Genomic DNA, 27,968 nt, shown 5'->3' with positions numbered 1-27,968 from the left:
ACATTTTTCCAAAATGGCCATGTATCATAATTTCTCGATTTATTTAGCCATTGTGATAATTGTAACGCGTTACGGGTTCAATAAGAGTTCCAAGGTGTAAAGCATAAGTCAGTTAGTGTACCTAGGTTGCAGATACAATAAGTGTGGAGCCTCAATGGTCTTGGGTGCGGGACATTACACATTTTAGACCTTGGCTAAAGTATAAAAGCCAATTTTTGTAAGTTTTTTATAAGTTTTTGGATAATGAAATACACAGCGAGAGCTAACGGTGCTCACTCCTCTCCTTCTCGCGCTTCATACTCCCTCTCCGGTTGTCACATTGCAGTCGTGTTTGTTCCATTGCAATCGCAGGTAAGAGCTCTACGCATTGACATAAGCAGTTCGCAGTAATTCGTAGCTTTTGGCGTCGCCGACCTACGGTCTAATTTCATCATAACTAGGAATTTACACTATCAAATCAAAAACTAAGCATAGGCAGGGTATTGGGGCATCATTGCTAAGCATTTAGATGCATTCTGGGTCGAGAACGACTTGGTCAAAAATCCATTGCTGTTAATAATCACGATTTTGGAACTTGACCTAAAGTGGGGTTTGAGACCATAAGCATGTGTAATTAGGTCTTATAAACATGTCTTAGAATTTTTGTTACGTTTGGATGTCATTTGATGCTGTAACGGATGTGATTTGTTTGCCAATGAGCGATTGGCTTTTGGTGATTTCAGCCACTTGAGTGTAGCTTGAGTTAGATGTGAGTTGTTAGTTGTTTTCCGAGAGATTGACAACCTCTTGTAGCCTCTATGCACTAGTCGAGCCAGCTTTGTCCCATGGATTGACAATTTAATCGTGGTTCTCGCTAATACTGCAATAAGATAAGATGGTGAGGTTAGACATGTGTCCCATATTTGACACCGCTGCTGCGGATCGAAGAGACCTAAACTAGGAAGAAAAATGAGCGTCTTGTGAAGCTATCCTTTAACTTCCTCTAGGTTCGTCTAGAGTTCAAAACTTTCTTGTAGAAACCGCATAGCTTAAGATTGTCGTCTTTTGCTTTGTAGAGGTAGCTTGGAAGTAATCATACTTGCTGAGTGCCTTTAGGATTGTAGGATTGTAGAAATAGATTAGGATTTTGAGAATGATTGGTAGACGAAACAAGTCTTAAGATCAGTGCTCAAAAAACCATAAAGGACAAGAAAACGAGTGTTTGTGGACACTTTCCACAACCCCATTGCATGAGAATCTAGTAGTAGGGTAAGTAGGATCCAAGGTGGATTTCAGAACATTGCTCTCTCTGAAAGAATCAAGTGTGAGTTGTTATTCGAAGTTGCAGAATTTCAATTCTACGGCTAGAAATAGCTCGAAAAGACTCGAAACCACTCAATCCAACTGGAGAGTAAGCCTAAAAGTTGTATGAACCAGTGGGTAAGCTCAAGGACACTTTGAAGTAAAATTTTCAAGAGTTGGCCAAAACTCAGATTATTTACTTTTTCTTGACATTTTAGGCCAAATTAAGTTTTGATTTGATTCATAGGCTCAAAATAGATCATGAAAAGACTGTCCAGTGAAAAAGTTCAAAAAAGTGTCACTTTTGGGCCTATAGTTAATAATCGCGACTATTAACTATCAGCTCAGATTTGACCAAGGTTTATACCATTTACTCATTGCATGTGTACAAATAACTTTTGTAAAGGCACAAAAGATTTGGATCACCAAACTGTCAAAAAATTGGATAAAAACTAAAGTTTGTACTGACTTTCTGAGTCTTGAGTGTAAATTGGGGAAAAATTTGTCCAAACTTGATGAAATTTGATTCATAGGCTTATATTGATGTGATAAACCTGTGTACATGATCACTTGATCAAAAAGATGAAAAAATTTATCAGTTGTAAATAATCGTGATTATTTACATCTGTCCCATATTTCAACTTTTTTGACCAAGTCAGCATACCATTAGTTTTACCATGTTGTAATAAGCCCACAAACCAGATTTGATAAGATTTGGATCATTGGATTGAAAATTGTGACCAATCTTGCAAAGTCAGTCTACTGATAGAAAACTGATGACCATTTGACCAAGAATTGTCCAAACTTGATGAAACTTGGCTAGAGACCTTAAGTTGAGTTCCTTAACAGATCTGTGTCAAGATTGGGACAAAAACTTGCAAAAACTTAGCTGGAGTAAATAATCGTAATTATTTACATCTACTTCAAAAATTGACAATCTGGCACATTTGAGTATACCACAAGGTCAAGCATACCAAGTAGATCACACAAATCAATTTTGATGAAATTTGGATCACAAAAGTGAGACTTAAGCCAGATTCTTGAAATCAGAGTCTGCGGACACGAAACTGTTGATAAACTTGATGAATCTTGTCCAAATTAAGTTTTAACTTGACTCAGAGGCTCAAAATAGATCATAAAAAGACTATCCACTGAAAAAGTTGAAAAAAGTTTTCATTTTAGGTCAAAAGTAAATAATCACGATTATTTACTTTTGGCTCAAAACTGACCAAGGTTGATACCATAGACTCTAAGCATGATTGCAAACATCTTTTTTGAAGGCTCATAGAGTTTGGATCACAAAACAGACTAAAAACTTGGTAAAAACTGAAATCTGTACTGAGTCTGACTTGATGAATTTTGTTCAAATTAAGTTTTAACTTGACCCAGAGACTCAAAATAGATCATAAAAAGAATGTCCACTAAAAAAGTTGAAAAAAGTTTTCATTTTAGGTCAAAAGTAATAATTACGATTATTTACTTTTGGCTCAAAACTGACCAAGGTTGAGACCATAGACTCTAAGCATGATTGCAAACATCTTTGGTGAAGGCTCATAGAGTTTAGATCACAAAATAGGCTAAAAACTTGGTAAAAATTGAAATCTGCACTGATTGTCGAGAAATTGAGTCTGACTTAATGAATCTTGTTCAAATTAAGTTTTAACTTGACTTAAAGGCTCAAAATAGATCATAAAAAGACCGTCCACTGAAAAAGTTGAAAAAATTATTCATTTTAGGTCAAAAGTAAATAATCACGATTATTTACTTTTAGAAAAAAAAATGAGTAAGGTTGATACCATAGACTCTAAGCATGATTCCAAACATCTTTTGGAAGGCTCATGAAGTTTGGATCACAAAACAGACCAAAACCTTGATAAAAACTAAAATCTGTATTGAATAACGAGAACTTGAGTGTGACTTGGTAAATCTTGTTCAAATTCAGTGAAACTTGACTCATAGGCTTATATTGATGTGTTAAACAAGTGTACATGCTGAGTTGACCAAAATTATGCAAACAATTACCAAACATAAATAATCACGATTATTTACTTTTGAGAAAAATAAAAATAAAAATAAGTTATTTAAAAAAAAACTATAGTAATTTGCTATAGAATTGAAAAATTTTGCCCAACTGAATATACCACAGGGTCAAGCACATCAAGTAGACTCCACAAATCAAATTTGGTGAAATTTGGATCACAAAATTGAGACTTAAGCAAAATTCTTGGAATCAGAGTCTGTGGACACTAAACAGTTGATAACTTGGACAAATCTTGATCAAACTCAACCAGAGACCACAACAAGGTAATTGCTTGGCAAAACAAGCCTAAAAAGTGTAAAAACTGAGAATAGTAAATAATCGAGAAAATTTACTTTTGAGTCCTAGAAACAAGATTTTGGACTTTTGAGCTTGTACAATGCTAGAACAACATAATACAAGGCCACTGGTTAATTTTGGGTTCCATCGGATCCAAATTGGTACCTTCTAACTCAGTTTCAAGTTGGAGATTAGTCCTTTAGCGCCTTGCAAGGATAGAATTTGGAAATCTCATTTGCTGACTCACTTAGCTCAGATTGAAGAACCAGGTTGCAGGCAAAGAATTGGGAGCTTGACAAGAGCCGAATTCAAATCAAGTGAAAAAAACAGATAACAATCTAATCTACAGGTTAGGTTATTCAAGGCCTAGATTCTCATCATTTCAAATGCTGCAATCAATTCTGACACTTTCGAGCTAGAGTTAATCAACTCTTGTGAGTCTAAGAGAAATCAAAAGCCAAAAGTACTTTGGCAAAAGCAGTCTTATAAAACCCGAGCAGAAATTTTTTTGCTAATCAATACCAAAATCTGCTAGGAGATAGTTTTTACAGAACCAATCGACATGGACTCATCTCGAGCTGAGAGTTCAAGTACAACAGAGCAAGCCAATAGCAGCGGTAACACAGGCACAAGTGCAACATAGAAAATTTTACAGCTTTATGGCTACAATGGAGATAAAGTCTTGTATACAGATTCAAAAGGCCATAGATACTTGATGAACAACAAAAGAAGCACAGGAGCCAAGATCCTACTGATCAGAGTGAAGCCAGATTTAGAGAACTCCAAGATGTTCACAGACTTCACTGGAGCCAGGTATTGCAAGCTCAAAGATGAAGTGCAGATAGAGGAGTTAGGTCTTCGAGCGAGCTCAACGGAGCGAGCTTTGGAGCGAGATTTTTTTTTTTTTTTTTGAAGTGCTGCCCTCTCTACCTCCCCTTCCTCCTCTTGCCGCCCATGTGCTTCCTCCTCTTCCCTTACTCCTCCTCCTCCAAAATCTTTCCTCTCCTCCACCTCCTCTCTCCATCTACTCCTCTAACCACCTTCCCTTCCTCCAAATCCTCCTCTAGAAACCACCATCCCTTCCCTAAAGTCCTATCTCCTACTCCCTTCTTCCTCTCTCTTTTCTTAGTCTCTCTATAATCCCTCTCCTTATCCCCCCCCCCCTCTCTCTCTCTCTCTCTCTCTCTCTCTCTCTCTTCCCCCCCCCCCCCTTGCCTTCCCTCGCTTCCTGGAGTGAGCTTCACCCCTCTCTCCCCCATGTCTTCTCTCTCTCTCTCTCTCTCTCTCTCTCACACACACACACACACACACACACACACACACACACACACACACACACACACACACACACACACACACTAGGACGAGAGGGAAGGGTGGCAAGGGTAGACTCTCTCTCTCTCTCTCTCTCTCTCTCTCTCTCTCTCTCTCTCTCACACACACACACACACACACACACACACACATATACACACACACTAGGATGAGAGGGAAGGGTGGCAAGGGTAGAGAGAGAGAGAGAGAGAGTGCAGAGAGCTATTTAAAAAAAACAAAGCACTAGTAGTATCTCTAGTGCCTCCCTTTTATTGTGAAAGAGGGAGAGAGGGGGAGAGAAAGAGAGTGATAGCGGGAGGGGAAGAGAGAGGGGGGGCATTGGGAGGGAGAGAGAGATCAAGAGAAGAGGGGTGGCAGATGGAGAGAGAGTAGGAGATTGAGAGGGAGAAAGAAAGGGAGCACGGGGGGGCGGGGGGAGGGGTTGTACATGGTGAGCCCGTCTTTCTTTAAAAAAAAAACAATACACTTCACCTCTCTCCCACAGAATTTTGTCGCCCCCTTCTCTCTCTCTCTCTCTCTCTCTCCCCCCCCCCCCCCCTTATCGATCTCTCTCCCACTCCATCTTCCTTTTTTCTTTCTCTGCCTCCTGTCACATTGTCGCTTTTTGAGTCCCTCCAATCCTAATGACAAATGAAATGAAATGCTATGTTAACTGTCATCAAAAGGCCAAAATGACCCATGCGACCAAAATGATACATTCTTGGTGGATCTAATACAATGTCTGGGTACAAAATAAAATGAGAAAGAAGGGGAGAGAGAGAGAGAGAGAAGGGGGGAGAGGGGTCCGCAAGGGAAGGGAAGGTTTGGGCACACGGGGGGGGGTGGGGGGGGGGGGGATTGTGAGAGGGGGGAGTGGAGTGTAGTTTTTTTTTTTTAAGGGAAAGAAAGGGATGGTTTTTTTTTATTTTTTTTGGGGGGCCTAAGCAATCCTCTCTCTCTCTCTCTCTCTCTCTCTCTCTCTCTCTCTCTCTCCCCCTTTCTTTCCCTTAAAAAAAAAAAAACTACACTCCACTCCCCCCCTCTCACAGTCTCCCCCCCCCCCTCTCTCTCTCTCTCTCTCTCTCTCTCTCTCTCTCTCTCTCTCTCTCCCCCCCCCCCCCCCCCTTTCACTGCAAGTTCGAGAGTCTGAGTACCACACACTTCTAGAGTGCTCAGCTTTTGGTCACATGTAAACTTATTTCCTTCACATTTCTAACCATGACCTAGACCTACACACTTTCCTCTCCTAGCCATAGTGTGGGCTCACCACAATTTTGGACTATCAAGAATCACTCATCAGCGACACAAATACTACATCACATGTAACTTTGGTCCCATATGTCATATCCCATATGTCCCATGTAACTTTGGTCCCATATGTCATACGATAAACAAATCTATCTATCTACCTCTCCCTCCCCCCCCCCCCCCCCCCCCCCTCTCTCTCTCTCTCTCTCTCTCTCTCTCTCATTTTCCTTTGTACCCATGCATTGTATTATATCCACCAAGACTGTATCAGTTTGGTCTCATATGTCATTTTTACCTTATGAAAATTCTTAATACAACATTTCATTCCATTTCGTTTCATTTCTCTCTAGGGTTGGAGGGACTCGAGGGGTGGTGTAGTGGGAGTAAAGAGAGAGAAAAGGAATAGGGGGTGGGGAGAGAGGTGGCAAGTGGAGGGGGGCAGAGATAGAGAGAGAGGGATAGGGAGAGCAAGATAGGAGGACATATATATATATATATATATATATATATATATATATATATATATATATATATATATAGAGAGAGAGAGAGAGAGAGAGAGAGAGAGAGAGAGATATATATATATATATATATATATATATAGAGAGAGAGAGAGAGAGAGAGAGAGGGGGGGGGGGGGGGGGGGGGGGGGGGAAGGATCGGAGCTAGGGAAGAGGGCGGACGTAGAGCAAGAGGTGGGGGCCAGAGAGAGAGAGAGAGAGAGAGAGAGAGAGAGAGAGAGAGAGAGAGAGAGAGAGAGAGAGAGGAATGGGTTGGAGGGATCATGAGAGGGAGAGAAGGGGAGCGGTGAGAGGGTCTAATTCATTTATAAAAAAACCAAAGGCACTAGCAAAATCGCTAATGTTTTAGGTTTTTTTAGAGAGACAGAGAGAAAGAGAGGAGAATTTTAACGTTATATATATATATATATATATATATATATATATATATATATATATATATATATATATATATATAGAGAGAGAGAGAGAGAGAGAGAGAGAGAGAGAGAGATGGGGGAGAGAGGGGTGGAGCACTCCAGGAAAGGAGGGAAGGCAAGGGGGAGAGAGGGAGAGAGGGGAAGAGGGGGAGAGAGATAGAGAGAGAGAGAGGGGAGGGGGGGGGGGGGTAGGGGGTGGGAGGGGGAGACAACAAGAGAGAGGGGTGGCGGGCAAGAGAGAGACACATGCACAGAGGGAAGAGAGAGAGAGAGAGAGAGAGAGAGAGAGAGAGAGAGAGAGAGCGAGGAGGAGGAGGAGGAGGAGGTCCTTGGCTACTCCACTGGAGAGAGGGGTGGCAATGGGCGGTGGTGGTAGGAGTAGGGGCGGCACATGGTGGTAGTAAGTTAGCACCACTAACCACCAGTGGTGGGCTAGGGTGGTGGGTGGTGATGGTTGCTAAGGGGCAGCAATGGGAGGTAGTGGTGTTGGGATGAAAAAAAAAAGCTCGCTCCAAAGCTCGCTTCGCTGAGCTCGCTCCTTAACCGTCCCCCAAATAGAGGTGCAAAAAATCAACCCAAGTGTTTATTCAGAAATTTGCACAAGCCAGCAAAACATACAGTTGGTGCATATGCAATCAGTGTCATTGTACATTATCATATGCTTTTATAGCTACACCATCTTTTTGAAGAAGCCTTTAAAATCTTTCTTGCACAACATATTGTTTCCCATGCATTTTTGTGTATGCATAAATAGGATGTCCCACCATTGGACATATGCATTAGACACTCTTTTTTGCATCCACCTATGCACCTTGAGTGGACTACAACAGACAACAAATGTTCCATCATGCTACCCTTTCATATTTGCTGTCTCTTTATTTCCATATCTATCAACAAATAATCCTTTGAGTACTTAATTATTATTTCCTATGCTAATAAGTACTCCAATAATGCGTGTATCCCAAAGGCACTTTTTTCCCAATCGGTTTTTTCCCTTTGGTCATCCAGGTATTAGACCCTAATTTAGAACCTCATCATTCTATTTCCCTTGTACATACTTTTCATGAATAAACAACAACCTTATCATTATGCTATTACAATGGACGAATGCAGCATCATCACTCACAAATGACATATTTTGACCAATGAATATGCTTCAACAAATTGAACCTCATCAACAAATTCAACGACAAAGGAAGACAATCAGTCCATCACCAACCAATCAAAAACCTTCCACAGCCTCCACGGACACTTTTCAATAGTGCCCGAGGACGGGCACTAAACTCGGAAGGGGGGAATGTTAACTGAGCCGACGTCAGTTTACAGGAGCTGCTAAAGATCAAAGCCTTATGAATGCACATCGAAGATGAATATGAAGAAGTAGTGAAGATTGGAGTTACACACTTTTCACATTTTTCCAAAATGGCCATGTATTGTAATTTTCCGATTTATTTAGCCCTTGTGATAATTGTAACATGTTACGGGCTCAATAAGAGTTCCAAGGTGTAAAGTATAGGTTAGTTAATGTACCTAGGTTGCAGATACAGTAAGTTTGGAGCCTTAAAGGTCTTGGGCATTGGACTACACATTTTAGACCTTGGCTAAAGTATAAAAGCCAATTTTTGTAAGTTTTCTAATAATTTTTTGGATAATGAAATACACAGCCTGAGCTAACGGCGCTCACTCCTCTCCTTCTCGCGCTTCTTACTCCCTCTTTGGTTGTCACATTGCAGTCGTGTCTGTTGCATTACAACCGCAGGTAAGAGCTCTATGCATTGACGTAAGCAGTTCGGAGTAATTCGTAGCTTTTGGCGTCGCCGACCCGCGACCTAATTTCATCATAACTAGGAGTTTACACTGTCAAATCAAAAACTAATCATAGGCGGGGTATTGGGGCATCATTGCTAAGCATTTAGATGCATTCTGGGTCAAAAATGACTAGGTCAAAAATCAACTGCTATTAATAATCGTGATTTTGGAACTTGACTTAAAGTGGGGTTTGAGACCATAAGCATGTGTGCTTAGGTCTTATAAACATATCCTAGAAGTTTCATTACGTTTGGATGTCATTTGATGCTGTAACGGATGTGATTTGTTTGTTTGATGAGCGATTGGCTTTTGGTGATTTCGGTCACTTGAGTGTAGCTTGAGTTAGATGCGAGTTGTTAGTTGTTTTCCGAGAGATTGACAACCTCTTGTAGCCTCTATGCACTAGTCGAGTCAGCTTCGTCCCATGGATTGACAATTTAATTGTGGTTCTCGCTAATATTGCAATAAGATAGGATGGTGAGGTTAGACATACATCCCACACTCTACTATGCATCATGTTAGTGTCAATCACTATACAAATAACAATCCCTCTTATAGATGCTCCCAATGTAGCTGCTAGGTTTGGCTTTTACACTAGTAGATCGTACATAAGACACCTGTACACCGACAAAATTTGCACAAATCTGACTATAGTAGCCTCCTCACAATGCTATCTATATGCACTGCATCATCAAGACTACTCATCACATATGGACGTGTCATTGCTGACACTGGGATGGCTATGCCACTCATATCCATGGGTGGAACTGTGTGTCTTGGCATCAACTCATTAGCCTCTAGCATGAGCATATCAAAGAACTCCATGTATGCCATCTTTGCCTATGTCTCTTGGGAGAAGACCCATTCTAGCTATGTCTGCACCTGCTACTCTGTCTCACTCGATTAATCTCACTCCACCTCTACTTCTACAAAGTCCACTGACATGTCTTGCATAACTACATGCTCTATCTCCTAAGTATACTAGAGCTCAGTAGCAAAGGAGACACATCTTGTCTCTTGCTCATCACATGCCGAGACAACAAAACTGAGACTATGCCATCTTTGTACCTCAGATACATGCATAGGGTAGACCAAGCCACTCCGAGCTCCCTTGAAAATTACTAGTGATCCACAATGAATTTGGAACAACTACTCTTTAAGTGGTATCTAGCACCCATAATTTGCTATAACTGTCTTAGTGAGATCAAACTTTTGTCTCATCTAACGAACAAAAGTGCACATGTCATAGCATGCACCACTAGGCTATGACAAGGAAACATCTCTTGCATCTACAATGTCAAATGCCAAACCATTGGCCAAGTGTACACGATAAGAGCTCCCACTAGAGAAAGTGTTGAACCACTCACAATGTGGTTTGACGTAGAAAATTGCATCCTCATTTAGTAGCCAATGACGAGAAGTGTTACCTCTTAAAGAAATGTAAGCAAGAGGAACGCTAAAGGTAAATGTGATATCACCGTGATTATGAATCCATTGCTCTAGCATGTGTCAAAACCTCATTTGCATCACACATACATCTCTGTTGTTGCTGCCTCATACATTTGAAACAATGAATCCTAATGTGCCCTGTGTGACCACAATGCCAACAATGCAAGTATCGGCATAAACGAGGCCTCCATCTCTCACAACTCATATCTGTAGACTCTAAGACATCACACATATCTGTTAAATGGATGCCAAAAAACCAAAAGTATTGTGAGAAATCCTGGGAGAAAACTTGTAGTGTCTCCCATGTAACATGAGCAAAACCTCAAGCAAAATATCAACCATAAACCATGCCAAAATGGAAACAAAGAACTAGACACTCGACCACTACATCAATCATAATTATGATCAATCACATCAAAATCGATGCTCTCATATGCATAAAACAGCTCCACAATTTACAAGCATAAACAACAACATTAAACCAAGTGAGCCCAATTTGGGTCAAACAACTCAATTGAATGTAAAATTCATAACCATATACGCAAGTAGCAAGGAAATAGTTCTCAAAACGCACCCCATAAGAAAATTTTTTGCAAAGATTTGACAACGATCCAAAACCTCCGTAGATCTATAAAGCATGTGCCCGTTTGTAATCTATAGCCACATGAGCATATGCAAACCTCACTCCTATGAGTGTGGATACAAAGAACTCCAATCGTGTCCGACATTGTCAATTGGAGATGATTTGTTCAAGATTTTCATGTAGTTATGTGAGAGGTCCAAAGAAGAGGATCAAAGATTTTGGTGGATTGATTTGTTCAAGGATTTGTATGTAGTTATGTGAGAGCTTCGGCGGAGAAGAGGATCAGATATTGGTGGATTGAGTACACATCGAATGTCATAGTGGAATGTGTTGTGTTCAGACAAGAGCCTGCACTAGGTAAGAAAAACGGGAAAAATATCAGATTTCAATCAGGAAGTGTAGACTAAGAACTTGAAATTTGTTTCTGTTGTTTTAGGAGTAGAGTAAGTAAGCAAGAATGACAAGTAATCTCTGCATTTCGCTAAAGAGATCCTGGTGCCAAGGTTAGGGAAAGCTGGAATAATGATAGTGCATCCAAGGACATGAAAGTTATTGGGCTTGAAGTGTGTGAAGGCACAACCGTCACCAAAATTCACAAAAAACTTTAAACTGGCATCTGTGAGAGAAAATCGTGATTTTTTCCTGCAAGTGAAGCGAGAGGCGAGGAATGTGCATGATACCTCATTAGTCTCTTTGACTAATGTGTTTGACCTATTATATGAAGCTTGATACAAATTGAACATCAAAGAGTGAGCGGTCTTTGTGCCAAAAAAGTGTTGAATAGGGCTTGGGACCAATTCAATTGCCCAATTGTGGCGAAAATTGGCAAAATCACTCTTGAAGAAGGGTAGAACACTTGGGACTTGTCAAAATTTGGAAAAAAGGGCCAAAAGCAAGAATCATTGCAAAAAATGCAATTTTTGCATCAACTCCTACTAAGGAAGATTTTTTTGAATAATTTTGATGCCACACACTTCTCTTAAGTAGTGCAAGACACCCATAAGGTCAGAATTGGGAAAAATTCCTTATTCCACTAGGGGGTGCAAAATTTGCAATTTTTGCACCTGATCCTAACCACACTTAGATTGGAGAGGCCATATTTTCAGCAGAGGGAGTCCTCAAGGTAAGTAGCACACTTGCATAGCCAAATCTAGGGTTACTAACTTGAGCATGAGAATAAGGTAAACTGCACTCTAAAAATAGGCCAAGAGGAGATCAAGGGACTCTTGAGACCATCAAACGAGTAAAAACCATGAATTTCTTGCCAATTCCAGCTGTTTTGACTGGGTATAAGGTCTCTGAGATAGCTGGAAGGGAAAAGCACCTCAGACAACTATAGGCAAGAAAGAATCACAAATTTTGTACACATAGTGACAAATGCATGTAGTCCATATTGCATTAAAAACACCAAAATAACCGTATCAATCAAATCAAGGTCGGATTTTTAGCAAACTATTAGAGGTCATAGGGGGAGCAAATCAAGTCCAAATCCCAAGAGTTTTTGTGTGTGGGATTCACAAGCCAAGATGATTCCAACCATCTAATTAGAATGAGGATTGGGAGTGGAACATGCATCACGATCCATGTTTCCTCACCTCAGAATCATAAAATATTTCACTTGCAAAATGCTATTCACAATGCCTTTATACTGCAAAACTATTCAAAAATGTTGCTAAACATGGATCGCCATCCATGTTCCCCACCATTCCAAAACAATGCCAAAACTCACCTACACTTAGATCAGAGTATGGTGAACTCAACTTTTAGCAAAAGTAGTCTTCTCTAGATGCAAAATTCCTAATTTATTCAGATTTTAGCATACACATGGTCATTTTGACCCGTGCAAAGGAAAATTGAGCCAAACGTAAAATATTATGACCAAAGGCGTAGGGGACATATTTAGATACTTCCCGTCAAGTTTGGTAGAATTTGGGCCCAAAACATTGGATCATGATCCATGTACCTAAAAAGAAGAGTTGGGAGAGTCAGTGTCCAAACTGTGTGCAAATGCAATAGCAATCAAATAATGGAAGACATTGTGCAGAATTGTCTGAGTTTCAAAAGATGGGTATCTTCAAGCAATCAAATTGCAAAAGTAAGGGTTTTGAAGTAGCAAAGCTTTAATATGAAAAGTAACCATATGGTATGTTTAAAAGTCAAGGAGAAGTTGAGAAATGCCTACAAAAAGTGTCAAATTTTCCAACAAGGCCAAGAGGAACAATTAGAGTCTGCTGGTAGTAAAATTTGACAGATATGTAGAAATGAAGGTGATAGTCAGTCTCCAAGAATTAGATCAACAACAACTAACACCCACTAGCCACAGGGATCAATCAAAGTGGGATCCAAAAAACCAATATGGTCAAAGTTGGAAAAAACTAAGCCATAAACTAGAAATTTGGGTAAACTTAGTAAGTATAGATCCAAACTTAAAACGATTCCACCAATGTGCTAGGATAGGCTATAGGAACATGCCCACCAAGTTCCATCCCAAAATGTGACCAAATGTGGATCGCAATCCATGTATCGTTTTCAAATCTCAAGGCCAGAGCCAAGCCATCAAGTTTCACATGCCAAATAAAGCCTAGCCTTGAAGTTTCAAGCCATTTGAACATCAAAATCCTTGTGAAAATGCCGGAATTCCCTGAGTTTGTAGAAAATCTTCAAAATTTGGCTTAGAATCCCAATCAGTGGTCCAAATCACATAAGTATTCACCCATAGCATCTCTTAAGCATGCTAAATCAAATGGCAAAGAGAGCATTCAAATATGTGTTCCAACATAGATCGCGATCCATGTATCTCTGACCCAAAATTGACATTAACTAGTTTGACCTAGTACATGTGGTTGTCCTAGTCACACTGGTGAGGTTTTGTCAAATTTGAAAATGTTTTGATCAAGTTATGCTCATTTTTCATTTTATGGTCAAGTTTGTGTTATTTTGACTTTTTGACAACTTTTGAATCAAATTTCGAGCCCTAAATAGCTGAAACTTTGGTAGCAAGATGCCACGTAAATGAGTCGAGAAGGAGTGGGAGGCATCAACCTATGAGATTATAAACATTTCAACCAACTAGAAAGCTCACGTAACGGACGAGGAGCTTGCCCAGATACCATTAAATATTTTCATTAGCAAGTTCAAAGCAACTCACGGACCAAAATTTGGGCAACAATTTTCCCTAAAGAACTATGGACACTACATCAAAAACCTGAAGTCTTGGACAGTGCCAAATGCCTCCAGCTTGATAGATTTTTTGGACTACCTCCTTGGGGGATGGACATCCAAAGAGCACACAAGCTCATGAGCTCTATTCAGTACAATAAAGAACCTACCCTGACGAAAAAAGACAATATTGTAAGAGTAAAAATCACTAGTGATCTCATATGTCAGGCACTTCACCTACCATTAGGAAGCCACAACCTGCTACGCCAGATGAAGTCCATAGATAAAGACAAAGCCTTCATAAATCAACAAGGGTATAAGCTTACTTGTAAGGAGCTCATATACTTAGAAACAGAATTGCCTTTGCACTACTGATCTCACGGAACTTAAAGGTCCAAAAGATACCCTGATACACAGAACCAATACTACATGTGGTAGTTGTGATGGCCTTTATATTTTTAAAAGCATTCATGAAAGTATTAGATGATTGTTAGTAAACATAGTCGATTGGTTGTCAATTTCTTGAAATTCTCTCCTTGCGAGAGTTGTCGATGGGCAGGACCAATTTTTTGCAAGGTTTTAGAATATCTGGGTTCAAAGGGGCTCAAATAGTAGCCGAGAGAAGGGTGGTCAAGTGTGATCTGGGAACTTAAATTCTATAGAATCTAGTGGAAGTGAATTTGAAGGACAATGAGAGAAACAAAATGTACATGAATGCACGATCAATGCTGACCAAGATAGCTTACCCAGCCTTGATAATGATCAACGATTTGCCTAAAGTTGAGTCTCAGCTCAATCTACTACACAAGGCCAAACATGTAGTAAGGACAATGGAGAGCTCATCAATTACTCCTACAAAGAGAAGAACAAGAAGTCAAAACACCAAAGCGTGAATTCTTGATAGTGAGGCCACGGAGTCGGACTTTGAGCTCAAGGTGAAATCAATGGGAAAGAAGATGTCCCATTTGAATACCATTCATTTGAAGAGGAATATGTGAAAATACCATTGACCCAAAAAGAAGACAACAAGTAGATCAAATTCCAAAATCTCAAGCCTAGAGGTCTATGGAAGAAGCACAACCGTGGTGCAGCTGAAGTGTGTCGACCATGGAAGATGGCACAAGCAAGTATATTTGAAAGTGCATGCAGGGGCAATAAAGAAGGTATGAAGTTCAAGATTTTCAAGGGAGGATTTGAAGTGTATGATTGAAGATCTTGCATTATGAAGCGTTTCGGCCTTTTCGAACCGGCAATCGGAGTCCAGGATGCCAAGTTACGGGTGTTTGAAGATTTGCCAAGGGCTGATTCTAGGGCAATATGATTGCATTGGGAACTGTGTCATCTGATGGTTTTTGAAGCTTGACGAGATTTTCAGAGGTAGTGTACACTAGCAAGATGTGACAACTCATCAAACAAAGTCCGGGTCCGAAAGATATTGCAAGGCGAAGTTGGTGACAGCCTATGGCGGCCCAATGCCAGATGATTTGTCCCAAACTTTGGTTGACTCAATTGGGCATCTCGACAAAGTTGAAGTGTAGTGGAGCAAGTGGGGTTGTAGGTGGGAAGTTAGCTTTGAGCCATAATTTACAGATTGGGAATTACAGCCATGGCTATCAACTGTTAAAGTCAGGGGAAAAAACCAAGTTTTTTTTGAAGTCTTCCAAGTGTTTTTTGCGGAGTTTGGAGGGCCAAGCACTCTGTGGCTACCACGTGGCCCAAGGATTTTTGCCACATGCATTCGTAAGAGAGGGTATATATCTAGAGCCGTGGAGGTAATGTGGAGAGAAAAGGAGCTTGAAGCTCTTGGCCATGGTGCTCGTGCCCTGGTGCTGTCTTAGGTGGTGGCGGACGTGAGCCGCTCGCTGCCGCTCGCGTGGTGTGTGATGCCGTGGCTACCACTATTTTCTACCAGCGACATGTGGTTGATGGTGATGATATGGACTACTTGTAAAGGGACTCATTCATGCGGCGCCCTTGACGAGCAAAATAATTTAAGTATGGGGGGTCCCATAGGGACAGCCACGGCGCCGTGACTATTCCCCAAGGGCCTCAAGAGGTGATTCATGCCCTGTGAAAGAGAGATCAAGGGAAAGTGGTCAAGATGGTGAGTCCAAGAGGTTGTTCACTTGTAGGTTGAAAGAGGAAGGTAGCCGAGCTATCAGAAGCATGCAACATATACTAAATGGAGAGTGCACACTTGTATGCAATCCAAAAAAAATCTAAATGGAGCTCTCAAAGGGTTGCACGAGCCAGATAGGGCCCGATTGTTTCTATTTTAAGATTTGGGCCTCTCCTGTAAGGGCTTTTTTTGTAAATACAAAGGGCTTTTGGCCATTTTTTTCTTTGTATTTTTGAGCAAGTCATGGAGAGCTTGAAGATTGGAGATTGTTGAGCCAAGTGTGCGTGTGGAGCCAAGAGGGCTGCCGTCGAGGTGTGTGTCGGCTTGGAGCATATTGTAGATGGTCGTGTTTTTTGTGAAGAGAAGGCATTATTTCTGTCTTTTTTGTGTCGATTCCCATTTTCCCCTTCTCATCTCTGCTTGTCTGTGTACATTTCCGGGTGTGTGTTGGTAGGTGTGTCCCCCCCGAGTTCGTTTGTGCAAAGAGGGATAGAGAGAGGTTGTGTGGGCATGGAAGGTAGTGAATCAGGCAATGTGAGGTGAATGGTCATGTTTGTCGTGTCGCAACAACAAGTGCGCAATGTATGGTTGTGTGAAAACAGTGGTTTGTGTGATCGTGCTAAGTTTGAAGGTGAACTCTAGTGGATTGGGGTGATGTGTATATCCTGGGCTATAGAGAGGCACTTTTTGTGTTTTGGGTGTGTTTCCCTTCCCCTTTCCATCTTTTGGTGCCCCACTGAGGAGCGCAGTGATGCTCCTGTTTGAAGTTGAGCAATGGTTTTGCCAATGTTGAAGATGCGAGATTTGAAGAGTAGGTTTTGGTAGAGATGGAATGGTCCGATTTTCCCGTTTTCAGTGGGGTCAAAGATGCGGAGACCTAGTTTCAAGACTATGGACTATTTCTATTGGAGATCAGTGTGTCAAGGGAAGAAGGTCTGGTGCATTTTTTTCCACTCCTGGTACGTAGAAAAGCGAAATGGTGGTTCGATGGACTACCTGAAGAAGAAAAGATGGATTTTGAATCCATGAAGGCGGCTTTTTGAAGCAAGTTTGTAGTGGATGCACAACTAGTGAAGTGAAGAGAAAGCTGGATGGGTTGAAGCACATCTTGGAGGGGGATTTTCAAGCGTTCACATGGGAATTCAAAGCTTTTTGGGGAAAATCAGTCAAGGTAATTGCTGCTGAAAATGTTAATTTTCTTAAATTGAGCAAGTTTTTGGATTGCTTGCATGAGGAAGTGCAAGACAAGGTGGAGATTGATGGCCCGGTGTCATATGAGGAAGCAATGGCTCTAGCAAAAGGACAGACCAAGAAAATATTGAAGAAGCGACAGGAGAGGCAAGATTTGCCAAGTGCTACGGTGCCAAAGCATTGTGATGCTGTAAGAGTTGAGGAGAAAGTGTTGCAAAGGAATGTGCATGTGCAAGAAGAACCAAAGGTTTTGTGGATGTGAAGGGATAGAGAAATTTCCATGCCAAGAATGCCAATTAGAGTGGCTCCAATTGTGGAAGAAATGAAGATAGTTCCAGATCGGGCAAGAGATGTGTTGCCAAGTCAAGGTATGGTTGTTCAGACTCCTTTGAAGTGGGATAGAGATCAAAGAGCAGATGAAGTGGAAGCGATAAAGCTAGAGGAGACTCCTGAGCTTGAGAAAGAGGATGAGGATGAGCCAAGTGATAGTAGTTCTATGGATGCAGATACGAGTTGGGAAATTAACTCATCCCAGTCAAGGTATGAAGAGTTTGATATTTTGCATGTGTATGGAGATACGGTAGATATGTGTGAAGAGCATGGAACAGTGCAAGCTGATATGCCTAATGAAGACCAAGTGGAAGAGTCCATGCCCACCAATGAGGGTATGCAGGTAAAAATGGTATGTGGGGCTATGCTAATGGCCGTGTTAATGAAAGTAGCAGTGAAGTGTGCTATGATGGTGCAATAGGTGCAGATTTATCCAAAAAAGACGAGGTAGCCTTGCTTATGGAAGAAGACCAAGATGATAGAGTATGAGGAGAGTTTCTCTCTTCCTTGGCAAAGCATGATGTAGTGGTAGAAAGGATTGAAGAGTAGTCAATTGAAGCGGACAAGCAGATGGAGTCGATCAACCTTGAAGGGCCGATGGTTGAAGATGGACTTGATGATGCTGAAGTTGAGTTCACTAATGACAAAGAGGAGAACATGGAGTCAAAGATGGTGGAGCTTCAAGTGCAGCAGACATGTCCTATGGTGGAAGAAGAAGATATCCAAGTGGTGGCTTTGTTTCCCTTGAAGGTATGTGAGTTCTAGTTGAAGAGTTGGTTGGTAGATACAGTTGTGCAGCGGATGGTTAAGCAGGTGCAAGGGTCCTTGGAAGAGGCCTCCACTTTACTTGGTTGCGAGGGAGGATCAGGTATGTGCTCAGGTATGTCAGTTGTGTCTGTTGAGCAGGGTGGTGAGCATGATGGTGCTCTGTTTGAAAATGCTTAGGTGCAGGAGGATGCTTGGAGTGAGGAAGGTAGGCCATGGGTGGCCTACAAGCATGATAGGCTATGTGCTAGGATAAAGCACTATGAAATGCAGTTACAGATGGATGGACAGACTCAGTACCAGGTGTTTGACCAAGGTGGAGTTCAAGCTATACAGGGGGTGGGGGAACCCACTTGAGGATTGGTAACAATAGGCTATAATAAGACTGTGTATATGTTTTTGGTTTTCTGATAGTGTTTGCCAGGTTTTGTAGTTGGTAGGAGAATAAAGAAATTTTAAGGTTGAACATAAAAGTTCAACAAGGGGGTTGGGCAATGATGGTGCAGTTGAAGTGTGTCGACTATGGAAGATGGCACAAGCAAGTATATACGAGCTAGCAGGTATAGGCAGGGGCAATAAAGCAGGTATGAAGTACAAGATTGGCAATGAAGGATTTGAAGTGTATGTCTAAAGAGCTTGTATTATGGAGCGTGTCAATTTTTTTGGATCGACAATCGAAGTCCCGAATGCCAAGTTACAGGTGTTTGAAGATTTGTCAGGGGCAGATTCTGGGGTAGTTTCATTGCATTGGGCAATTGTGCCATCTGATGGTTTCTGAAGCTTGATGAGATTTTTAGAGGTAGTGTGCATTGTGTGAAGCTAGCAGGTTGTGAAAGCTCATCAAACGGAGTCCGGGTCAGGAAGATAATGCAAGATGAAGTTGGTGCCAATCTACGGTGGTGCAATGCCAACTGATTTGTCACAGTTTTGGTCGACTTGGTTGGGTGGCTCGGTGAAGTAGAAGTGTAGTGGAGCAAGTGGGGTTGTAGTCTAAGAAGCCGAGTTTGAGCCATGCTTTACAGATTGGGAACTAGAGCCATGACCATCAACAACTGGCAATGAGTTAAAGTCAGGGGGAAAAACCAAGTATTTTTTAAGGTCATCGTGTTTTTTGGGGAGTTTGGAGGGCCAAGCACTCTATGTCTTCCACGTGACCCAAGGATTTGCCCCATATGCATTGCCAAAAGCACAAGAGAGGGTACATATCCAGAATAGTGGCGGTAATGTGGACATCCAATTGGAGAGAAGGAGCTTGAAGCTCTTGGTCATGGTGCTCGTGCTCTAGCACTATGTCAAGTGGTGGCAGCCGTGAGCCGGTGAGCTGGGTCGCTTGTTGTTGTTTGCGTGGTGTGTGATGTCATGGTTGCTATCATTTTCAATTGACGGCAAGTGGTTGATGGTGATGATGTGGCCTACTTGTAGAGGGCCTCATTCTCATGGCGCCCTTGAGGAGCAAAATCTTTTGAGTTAGGGGGTCCCACAGGGATAGTCACGACGCCGTGGTTGTTCCCCAAGGGCCTCATTCTCATGGCGCCCTTGAGGAGCAAAATCTTTTGAGTTAGGGGGTCCCACAGGGATAGTCACGACGCCGTGGTTGTTCCCCAAGGGCCTCAAGAGGTGAATCATGCACTATGAGAGAGAGAGGAAGGGAAAGTGGTCAAGGTGGTGAGTCCAAGAGGTTGTTCACTTGCAAGTTGAAAGAGGAAGGTAGCCGAGCTATCAAAAACATGCAACATATACTAAATGGAGAGTGCATACTTGTATGCAATGCAAAAAAAATCTAAATGGAGCTCTCAGAGGGTTGCTCGAGTGAGATAAGTCCCATTTTTTTCTTTTTTAAGCTTTGGATCTCTCCTACCAGGGTTTTTTTTTTGTGTAAATTGCAAGGGCTTTTGGCCACTTTTTGCTTCACAGCTGTGCGCAAGCCATGGAGAGCTTGAAGATTGGAGGCTGTTGAGCTAGGTGTGCGTGTGGAGCCAGGAGGGCTACCGATTTGTATGTTAAGCTCGCCGAGGTGTGTGTCGGCTTGGAGCATGCAGTATATGGTCGTGTGTGCGTACGTTTTTGGGCGCGTGTTGGTAGGTGTAGCCCCCTCGAGGTCGATTATGCAAAGAAGGATAGAGAGAGGTTGTGTGTGCGTGGAAGGCAGTGAATCAGGCAGTGCGAGGTGAATGGTCATGTTTGTGGTGTCACAGCGAGTGCGTGCATGTATGGTTGTGTGCAAACCATTAGGAAAAAAATGGACTCTCCATGGGCCTTGTAAGAATCCCTAATTTAAAGGAAGCCTGCCAAGATTAAGGGGGACAAAGGCTTTGAATGGGGCTATTTTGGTAGGGTCTCCTCCACCTTTGACCCCTAAAAAGGTAGGGGGAAGGGGGGGGGGGGGGGGGGGGGGGTTAACCATTTAAAAAGTAGGGAAGGGGGGGGTAAACCATTTGAAAAGTAGAGGGGTAGGGGGTCTTCTCCCTCTACCTTTTTGGCCAACTTGTAAGTGGCCTCTTAACTCTCCCATGCCACCTAGCAAATCCGTGGGTCAAAGAGGTCAAAAAAATGACTTTTTTCAAAAACTTTCAAAAAAACTCTATTCGCCCCTAAAAAGTACCCCCAACATATACACATAATAAAAAAAAGTTTTTTAAGTTAAATTACTCAAAATTCAACATTTTTTGACTCCCTCCAAACTTTTAAAAAATTCCCCCCAAAATTGAAAATTCTCTCTCTCTCTTAATCTAAGCTCCTCTCCTACACCCATCCCCCTTGCACCTGCTGCTGCACCTACGCACCCATCTCTCCATCCTTCAAGCTCCATCTCTCCATCCTACAAGCTCTATCTCTCCATCCTTCAAGCTCCATCTCTCCATCCTACAAGCTCTATCTCTCCATCCTTCAAGCTCCATCTCTCCATCCTACAATGCCTCTTGACGACGTGACCAATGTCCCAGCAAGCTCTTCACGCGGTAGGTCTCCAGGGCTTTTCCTACGCCTACCTCAAGAGTATGTTCCGACAAAGAAAACATGCTTGGGTACATTACCTTCAACCAACGAACGCCGCGCTCAAGGGGAGAAGAATGTGGATCTCTGGACAGATGGATGCTTGTATCAAAAGGATCCTTCTCTCAATGTTCATCCGTCTTTTACAAACATTCCATCACTGTTGCAATACGTTGAAAATGGAGAGCAAGGTTTGTTGGGCTACTGCAAGAGACTCAACAAACACGAGATTGCGCAGTTCGAGATCTACTTGCGTCATTGGAAGTTGCTCAATGGGAGTTTCCACAATCTTCAAGCTCAGATGCAAACAGCTACTAGTGCGCTTGAGGAGGCAAAGAGCACCATCACAACCAAGGAAAATGTAATTAAAAAGCTTGAGGATACTCTTTCACACATGAAGAGTACTGCCATGGGAGGTAGGGTGAGGAAACGAGAGTTGTCCGAAATTCAGACTCTTGCACCACGTGGAGGTGCAAGAAAATGAAGGGTGACAGCTATGAGGTAACATGTTCTATCCCTCATGTTGTTTAAGTTTAATACGGCTCATCATTGTTGTTTTGGGCAATAGGAACTTCGTCCAAGAAACGTGCGGCGGCGAGAATGCGTCAGCTAGGGCTACTTTACTTCGTTCTTGTTTCAACAAAGAGGATTTTATTGGGATGCTTGATGCTCCAGAGGCAAAACACTTGAAAGACGCAATCACTAAGAGAGTTCTTAGAGATTTTCCTAATATTGTCACTGATCTAGATGTTCAGGATATTTGTGATGCTGTTGGGATTAGTACCAAGGGCTATCAAGCAATACATCAAGTGTTAAAAGATGCATTAAGAAGTCGAGGAGTCACGAAAAACCTATTCCCACTTCCTCACAGAGTGCAGATTGCCAAGAAGGTGTCAAATGAAGATGTTGTTCACCGATTAGGGGACTACTTGTATATTGAAGACACGATGCCTCTTCAGCCGCTCCGTAGCAAATCACAAGGAAGGAAGGGCCACGGGAAGGGAAGCGGTGCTGTTTCTAACAGTGTGTTACGGACCGAAGGGTTTGTTTACACCAAATTCAACAATATCTTTGTGGACTTGATACGATTGCAGCAGTCCATGGCTGTTTTCTACAATTTGAGTGATGCAGGTTAGTTTAGAGTTGCCTACATGCTCTATGATGTGTCATAACATGCATTCTGAGGCTTTATGTTGTTGGCAGTTCTTGAAGGCAAGCTTGTGTTCGTGCTGAAGTTGGATGAGTGTGTAATTGTTAAAGGGAGAAAGTTGGAGAGAATGAGCATCACGCTTATGAATGAAGCCCTAGCTTATGCCAAGCAATCTTGCAGTTCGAGTGAAGCGACAAATCCCTCTTTTAGTGTGCAATCAGAGAAGGATATATGGTGGCTTGGTGCAATTGAAGTTCCGAAAGAGACACATGAAGTACTTGCATGGATTTTCAGTAGAATCCCATGGGTCACAAAGGTCATTAAAGCTCAAATAAATGGTGAGAAGCTCATGGTTCCAGGACGTGGGGAGTTTGATGTTGAATGGCATTTAGGTGGTGATCTAAAGACCATAAAGTGCATGCTTGGATGCAAACAAGGTGCAAATTCTTTACTTCCCTGTCCATTCTGTACGAAAGGGCACAAGACAAGTCGAGCAACTCAAGTGGAAGGTCAGGACGATGATAATGATGACCATATAAACAGGGAGTGGCAAAGTTCGGTTCTTTCATGTGATATGCTGCAGGTGCCCAATAGGGATAGCAAAGATCCTAGGTGGAACCCCATAATTCCCTTCTCCCTCAACAATGTTCACTTTTGCACATTGCATGCGTTTATGCGAATATTTGATAGGATCTTAAAGCATCACATTGATTATGCTTTCATAATGAAGCCCCTTCAACGGTCAAAAGACTCCTTGCAAGGGGTGGAGACGCTCCTTAATGAGATTGGATGTCACCGATCAAGGGTGAACATTGTAGCAGAGACTTGTAGGGAGAAGACATATGAGGTGGCACAGAAGGTTTCCATGAATGGAGCTAAAGCACGTCGATTTTTCAAGAAGATGTCAAAGTCTCCGATGCAGGTATCCAAGGCAAGTGTCGATCTAGCAAGTGAGAAGCGGTGGGAGTTGTGGAAAGATTTGTGTTCATGCACGACGGACAAAGATCCCAATGTGGAGGTTGCTAACCAACGCAAGCTAGTATGGTCATCCTTTCAAAAGGTTGTGCAATTGATGAATCTTTCAAGCACCACCATTGAGCAGCGAGAGGATTTCAAGAAGGTGCTTTATGAATTCACAAAGGCCGCTAAGGACGGATGGTCTGAAAGCAAGATTACACACTACATGGTTTGTTTTAACGGACTTAATACATATGCAATGTTTGAAAATGTAACTTTTCTATTCGCTTATCTCCTTTTTGGTTGTTTTAGCACATTCTCTATGCGCATGGTGCATACTTCATGGACCGCTATGGTTTGCTTGATATATGGAGTACACAAGGCATGGAGAAGTCCCACTATCGAGCAAAAGGAGTCTACTTCAAGAATACTCGGCATGGTGGTGGTAGTTCACACTCCAACTACCTCCAAGAGATGTTTAATTGGTTTTTTAGGCACACCTTTGGGAGAACTCGTACTATTGAGAAAGCAAGAGAATCGATGTTAGCAAAGCAGTTACGCAACGCTTCCCGTACTGCAGCATCTGAGAAGTGGAAACGCTCGTGAGAGTCCCTCGGCCACGAAGCTTGGCGTGCAACTAAATATCGAAAAGGCAGCGTTTGGGCGTCGCGTCAGCCATCCGCATGATCCTGGTTTAGTTGTTCAATTCAATTGCTTTATTTGAGTTTCACTCAATTGGCCGCATAGTGTGAAAGGGCCCAAATCTCAAAAAAACCTATTTAAAGGTTGAAGGGGCTCATTTTGTCATCTTCCCTACTAGGTGCAACCATGGCATGAACAAAACAAACGGCTAGGATTGCAAATCCAGAGCGGCCGGATGGCCAACGACTCAAAGGTACAGCAACAGAAGCTGGAACTTCACAAGCTTAAGGTGAAGTCCACACAGAAGAAGCTGGAGCTTCAAATCAGCATGGCCAGTCCTCTACAGCAGCAAAAGAGAGACGGAAGCATCGTCTTGTTGTCTATTCATCGGACTCCAACGATTCTGATGGCAACAGGGAGGATGAGAGCGACCAGGGCAAAGAAACAAACAGCCAAAAGCAGCCGTCAGAAGGCTCCGAAGAGACACAAATGGATGAAGATGCCCCATGGGTTGGCGTCCAAATACAAACTTATCAGGCTCACATGTCTATTGGGGGTAAGACTCTTCCTAAAGGGAGTGGACCTACACCATCACATCCGGTCGATAGTGAAGAGCACGAATTAGATGGAGAGTGGGTGGAATCCGATTATGAGGTGTTGGAAGTGCCTGTGCAGAAAAAAAAGAGAAAGAGCATTGTCTACAAGAAGAGGAAGCAAGCTGCCCTGACTCGTGCCAAAAATGCACCTCCACATCGACCTCAGAAGGTAAGAAAGCGCAGCCGTGCTTTTGCGGAGATTCGACACTATCAAAAGAGCACCGAGCTCTTGATTCGGAGGGCCCCTTTTGCAAGGCTATGCAGGGAGATTTTGCAATTGTACAACACTCAGTTTCGGATGGGCGCCGTGGCCATAGAGGCAGTCCAAGAGGCAGCAGAGCAATATTTAACTGGCATATTCGAGGATTCTAACCTCTGTGCCATCCATGCAAAGCGTGTAACCATTATGCCCAAGGATATGCAGCTTGCTCGCCGTTTGCGCCATGAGGAGTAGCTTGTAATTAGGCATCAACCTTTTTGTATTTACGGAACTCCAAGATTGGGAAGAATTTGAATACAAGCGTCTTTTGATTCTATATCCCACTTTGTGCATTGTATTGGGAAGAATTTGAATATAAGCGTCTTTTATTGTATACCCCAGTGCGCATTGTATTGTTTTAATTCTGCACCATGCAATGTAGGAGTGGTTCAAGTTTTGTCTACCTTCTATTGTATGTATGTAGCCATTAGCTTGTTATTGTGAAAAATTGCCTACGTTTAGCACCTTGGCTAAGTGGGGCATGCACTTCCTGATGTATCCATGCTATGTGACTCACTATTGCATGGCAAAAACATCTACAAAGTGTTCAAAATGGCTTGGAATGCCCCCAAGTTGGCTGCCACAAGGGCGCGCATTTGGGGCTTCCAGAGGCCTATGGATGGACATAATGCGCGTCCTTGTGGCAGCCTCTCCTAGTGCTTTGCTGACACTCTCCAGTGGTTTCCAGACAATTTTGACAAGCAATAAGTATGTTTTGTTTGCTTCAATGCTTCAATTAGCATAGATGCTGTTGGAATTCATCCCCCCTTAGTCCATGTCAGTCCTAAACTCCAGAAAGGGCTTAGATATTGCCACAAAGTTTACTCTTGTGGTTTGTTAATACAACTTTAGGTATCTGGGGCAAGATGGGCTTAAGGTTACCTGGGTATCCATGTCTTCCTGTTTTGCAGTTGGGTATTATTGTCTTCTCACTCTGTTTTGTAACTGGATATGCTCCTATTCTCCAAGAAGGGTTTAGATATTGCCACAGTTTTGTGGTTTGTTAATACATCTTTAGATATCAGGGGCAAGATGGGCTTAAGGTTACCCGGGTATCCATGTGTTTCTCTTTTGCAACTGGGTATTAATGCCTTGAAACTCTGTTTTGTACTTGGGTATGCTCTTAGATGTGTCCAATTTCATCTGCCACAAGGGCGCGCATTTGCACACTTCATCTGCTAATGGAAAGCCCTAATGCGCGCCCTTGTGGCAGCATTGTTTAGGGACTTCCAAGACCTTTACTAGGCACATACATAACTTTGGAAGCCTAGAAATAACAAAGTATACATTTTTTAAATTTTAATGCCTGCCAAACCCTTTAGTAGTCATAGCAAAAATTATGGTGCTTCTCATACACAATGGAAGCCCAACATATAAGAAATTCAAAACCTTGCAAGAAAGAGAGTCATAGACAGCAAAAATTAGTTTCATTAAAGAAATCAATGCTTTACATGATATCCGGCTTTTGCTTTAGGATCTTTCTAATTACAATTTTCTGGCGCTTGGCCTTTTGGGGTGGCTCCCTGTTAAGTAAAGTGGTTGTGATTTCTTGGGTGTCATTAACCCCTACAGCTTGGTTCATGCCGACATGGGCAATAAGGCGCCCGCGAAAGTTTACACCGAAAGTGGATATTGCAAAATCTTTCTTTACAAGCACTACAAGGTTGGCCGTTTGGGCAAGTGTTGTTAAACACAACGCCTTGGAGAGTGAACGGAGAGCAAAAATGTTGTAGCGACCATTGGGAGAGTAGTCGGCATGGACAAACACCACGACACCAGTGGGAAGTGTGCCGAGGTAGTGAGCAAGTGCCACTTGAGGTCCGAACGGCGTCCTTCTCCCCCCTGACCGTTGCGCCCAGGCGTCAACCTCCAGAACATCCTGCAAAACATAGGTTTTCTGAGATATGGCACAGAATTATGATATAACATTAACAAAATCATTTGTAACAATCAAATGTAAGTGAGCATCTATACCTCTTGTCTACGATCCTCCTCATCGGCATCCGGGTGCAAGTAAAGATCCACGCTTGACTTCCCCTTTGGATAAAGCAAAACAGGTGTTTCAGCAGGTGGTGGTGAATCCACTCTTGCGCGTTTAGCCAAACACATGGCTTGCACGGCCACAAACTCCTCCTCAGAGACCTTGTCCTGCTCGGCCGCTGCCACCTCGGCTTGTGCGATCGCCACTGTGTCCGCCAAAGCATTCCCCATGGGCAGTAGGACATCAACGTCATGGGAGGTGGTGGTATCAAGCTCAAACTTTCCATGGGCATCGAGGATGGCGAAACACTCATCCATGCGAAGCTCAAAGGATTTCTCCAGATCGTGCATAAACACAAACTCCTCCCCACCCACCACAATGGAGGAGAAGCGGGTAATGTCTACCTCAGGGATGGCATCCCGAGTGGTGGTTCCTTCTGGCGGTCCCGAGGATGAACTGACTGATGGAGAGGCCTCCAAGAGGCCTTGAATCCCTATAGGGTAGGTCAAGGCAAGCGTCCTCTCCTCTGCGGATGAGTCAATGGCCGCGAGCTTGGGGTCCTTCACATCAGCCAATACCCCGCCAATCTGCAAGTGAGGTAGCACTACGTCAGGGCCTGTTGGGCACTCGTGAAGGAGGAAGATCATTATGGCCTGAACAGAGAAAAAAGTGTTTCTGATCCTTCCCTTATGCATTGCTCGCACATCATCAGCTTCAAGCCGCACATATTGTCCGCCGGGTTATGCTATGGTGGCAAAGCATGCAAGCCGCTGATGAAATGGCCTGTCCCCTTGGTAGATGTGGTGGAGAAGGCCTTCAGGGACCCATTGCCCTGGTCGGTTTGGCAACTCAACAATGAATCTCCCCATGCACGTGGAAATGTATGA

The sequence above is a fragment of the Adiantum capillus-veneris genome, chromosome 7 (genome assembly GCF_014529385.1).
Source record: "Adiantum capillus-veneris isolate H3 chromosome 7, ASM1452938v2, whole genome shotgun sequence".
Lineage (NCBI taxonomy): Eukaryota > Viridiplantae > Streptophyta > Polypodiopsida > Polypodiales > Pteridaceae > Adiantum > Adiantum capillus-veneris.
This window is presented reverse-complemented; position numbering follows the sequence as displayed.